Source organism: Camponotus floridanus, unplaced genomic scaffold (genome assembly GCF_003227725.1).
Source record: "Camponotus floridanus strain SB8 unplaced genomic scaffold, Cflo_v7.5 scaffold370, whole genome shotgun sequence".
NCBI classification, from domain to species: Eukaryota; Metazoa; Arthropoda; class Insecta; order Hymenoptera; family Formicidae; genus Camponotus; species Camponotus floridanus.
The window spans coordinates 84,965-89,438 of record NW_020229515.1 but is presented as its reverse complement, the minus strand read 5'-3'; the positions used below and the strand labels follow the sequence as shown (position 1 = coordinate 89,438).

Sequence of the window (4,474 nt, the reverse complement as noted above, 5' to 3'; positions counted from 1 at the left end):
AGTTGTCTTTAAGAAAAAATACGAAATTGTTAATTGCAAATTACATATTTTTTCTTAGAAACAACTATATGTTTTCCTTAGACCAATTGATTCCTCTCATTATTTTGTACATAAAAGTATTAAGGTAAGATAATCTAAAAATGAATATTTTACAAAATATATTACAGTTTATGTAAAATTAAGGAATGATTTCAAGCTCATAATTCGGAAAATACTTAAGAAAAACTTAATTATAGTGTTTTGGAAAGCTCTCGAGATAAGCTACAAGAATGTGCAATAAAAAATTGGAATTTCCGTACAGAATTCAAGGTGACCTTTACGTGACCTTGACAACACTCTTCAAGGTCATACTGATATCGCCATATAATACGATACTTGAAACTTTACAACTTTTGTCTGAAATATTTTTATCTGCCGCGCTCTGTTTTTGAGATATTCGGTTGATACGGATTGTCTGCGACACCCTGTATATAAAATTATATATCTAATACTTTCGTTTTCCCGAAATATTTTAAACTTCTTAAGAAAAATGACAAATAGTTTGAGAAACTTGCAAATAAAGTGACAAATTTACAATATAGATGATATTATCCGAGCGCGCATCACAAATCAGTTTCGAGAGTAGTTTTTTCCGCATTTTTTATATAATTGTATTTTTGCGTTTCGAAAAACTCAATTAGATGTTCCACAAATTTTTTATGATATTCATCAATTTGCTCAGCTGTGGGTTTTTCTATTTTCGGCAGCTCGAGAGGACTGCCAACTAAAATGAAGAAACGAAACATAACAATTTTTTTTTTATATAGAATAAAAAAAGATAATATTAAGAAAATTTAATATACACATATTATAAGGTATATATTAAATTATGAAATGTAGTAAGAACTTTACCGACTACGGTAACAGGTAATCGATTTGGAATAAGACCAAACGAATATTGAAAGAATCCTCTACCCCAAAAAATAACCGGCGGCAATCCTGCGATATTGCGAATGTAGTCCTGGATACGTCTTAAAGTCGATCCTTTTGGACTATACACTTGATTGTATAAATCCGTTTCGCCAAACGATAAAACGGGAACTAACGGCGTACTAAATTATAAAATTGTATTAGATTTGAGTCGTGTTCAGTATTAGTATTTATACCATATCAGATCGTATCAGTATTCATCATCGTGATATTTTTCATACTGTTCAAACTCTTTTCTTTTCTCTTTCCTTCTCTCTTATTTTTCTTAATATATGACTTATTCTATTCATCGGCATATAGTACTGGACGGAACATGGAACTGAAATCATATTGACAGATGTAGAAAGAGACAAGGCGATGTGAGGATAGTAACGGCTTATGGAACTATGGAGTCATGAGACTCTTCAAAATCTTATGTATCTTATCTGTGTTTAATCCACTTGTTTTGCATAATAAATAAGCAGAAACCATATTATTAATAATTTGTATATAATATGCTATAAAATATCATTTTTATATGCTGTTTCTTCATATATATAATAATAAAGTTAAACATATATACATATATAAAATAATAAAGTTAAACGTCTCAACTTATAAGAAAACAGTACTGTTCCCTTTCTCCTTTGACAAAATTCAACCAATGAAAAGAAACTAGAATGAGAGATTCGTTTCCCCACATCTACTTTTTCTCTTTTTCTACGTCTCTTAACAGGAAAGAACAAAGAAATTTCCCCGCATGCTCTGTCCAGTGTTATATGTCGATAATTCTATACAATTTAATACAAATAAATATGATTAATGTGAAAATATATCTAAAAATGTAGAAAAAAGTAATTAGCCGCTCACCCATGTTTTAAAGCCAGTTTCACGAAGCCCTTTCTCTTTTTCACGATGGTACGGTAAGTACCTGGCAACGATTCCATAGTTTCAAAAGTACCGCCGACAATAAGTATCGTAGCTCTTCCGGTATGAGGGCTCTTTGCCGGTGTCGATAATAAATATTCGATACTTTTCGCATTAGCAGCGCAACAACCTGTTTGAGAACTATTGTCTCTTAATTATGTATATTGAATGTCTTAACAATTAATATTTAACGTCTAAAATGATTTCGTTTTTTTTCTTTTTTTTAAATAATTCTCATAATTTTTTCTTCGCAATACAAAATTATTTCGATAACGATATGTTAAGTCATTTCTCTTGTAAAATTTATTTCTTCTATTAATTCTGTCTAAAAAAGATGTTAAAAAAGCATTTTTTTACAGACAAGAAAAATCATAACATATGTCACCTTTCATGTTGATGCAACATAAAATCTTTCTTTCTCAAATACATTTACATATGCTGTACCGATATTGAAAGTATTCAATAGAATATTGAAAGATTTATGAAATGAAAGATTGTACAACCGTGAAAAATAACACCAAGAGTTTTTACCTAAGAAATAAGCATATTCTCTGAATAGAGGTACTTTCAAGTGTTGATCAAGAGCAATTATGCGCATGTCTAGTCCAGGAAATAGCTTACTGCAGCCCATTGCATCCGTTGCAAATGAACCTATTATCCCCATTGATAAAATCCCATGGGGTACGGAGATGAAAAGATAAGACTTTTTTGGATCCAGATCGACTGTTTTCACTAACTTCAATGGAAAATAATTGCAAAAGTAACGCCAAAATACGTTATTTCTCATTCTACTTATCCACGAATAACTGAAATATAAGATATATCTATAATATAAGATATAAGATATAATCATTCTTTAATCGTTAACGCTTCTCATTTTAAGGTAAATTTCTTTTAATTGCGCCTAAGGCCTACAAGTGTCACAACAGATTTATTACATACAGGGTGAGCCATTTTAAGCGATCCACCCTAATAACTTTTTATAAATGTACAATAAAATGTTTCAAATAAAAGTTGCTTGACTTCGAGGGGGACAGAAGATGGGTGGCAAAAATTTGACCTTGGATAGTCATTTGAAAGTCACATAAAGGTTACCTTCAATTTCTTAAATAGGACCCTCTATTTTTCATTACATATTCTTGTAGCTTATCTCGAGAGCTTTCCAAAACACTATAATTAAGTACCTTTTCATTAAGTACTTTTTGAATTATAAGGCTTGAAATAATTTCTTAATTTTACATAAACCTTAAAATATCTAGTAAACCATTCATTTTTTCGATTATCTTACCTTAATACTTTTATGTACAAAATAATGAGAGGAATCAATTGGTGTAAAGAAAACACATAGTTGTTTCTAAGAAAAAATATGTAATTTGCAATTAACGATTCCATTTTTTTTTGGGTGGATCACTTAAAATGGCCCACCCTGTATAATCGTTCAGCATCGATTAATTATTTTGAGTCAAAGACCGATAGAAAATTATTTTTATTCTACAATAGTTTTTACATCGACACTTTATATCAGAATCATCTCAAGATCAGCAAAGAAATTAATAAAATTGTATACCTTCTGCCACCACGATCGCAAGTGTTCCAATCGTAATACATCCAGAGGAATACAGTAGCATGAAGTAACGTAATGTTTGCGTGTAGAGTAAAAGATAGGCCGTAAGGATGTATCCCCAAAAATCGCCGAAGCCGGAAACCAGAACCATATCGCGACCCCAAGGTCTGTAGTCTTCTTTCCGAAGATATGTTAACGGCGCGAATTTTACACCCAAAATTTCCATGTTTCTCGTCGGGATTTCATTTCAAATTGTTAGATTATTGTTAGATTATTGGAGAGGACCCAATCCTTCCGCTTTATTTGCGCTATATCTCACCTGTGATTAGAAACTCCATATTGTATTTTTTTTTCTCGATCTCTTCCGACGAGAACCGATTGTCGCTTCGGCTGATTGCAGATAAAATTTTATATCAACTAGACGCACTGACGAACACATAAAATCTGTTTTCGATACGTAAAGAATGGACTTTATATCTCTGTCTTATATATGTGCACTCTTTATGGTTCTCTCTTCACAATCTTCATTCGATATTTTTCTCTTTTTATTCCGCGTCATTATGTTTACTTATTCGTTTTATGTAACTGACGTTTTTATGTACGGATGCAACAAAAAGCGAAAAGAGAGAAATATGACAATGCAATTTGAATGCAAAGATTGCGATTGCATGTAAATTTACTCGTTACATTTACATACATACGCTCATTAAGTAACGTTTTTATTTAAATTTTAAATTACTACGAAAGCACATTATTTCTCATAAGAAATTGGAACAATGCCATAGTGACTTCACAATCGCAATATATAAACAATTACTTTACAATATTTTACGTCTTAATCATTGTTAAATGAAAATGTTATGATGATTACATCGCTGTGAATGAACGCAATTTTGATTATCACATGCACTCGAGAGTTAGAAATTGATTGTTATCAAACTTATATCGGTTACGAAAGAAAAAATACCTATTGTTCGAGTATATTTGAATTATAATTCATAAAAACAATTGTTTTTAGGGGAGAATGATAAAACG

At 30.9% G+C, this 4,474-nt stretch overlaps 1 pseudogene; it reads right to left on the bottom strand.

Moving 5' to 3' along the window:
- Window positions 1-242: 242 nt before the first annotated feature.
- LOC112638808 lies at window positions 243-3,665 on the bottom strand (annotated as a pseudogene).
- Window positions 3,666-4,474: the final 809 nt, after the last annotated feature.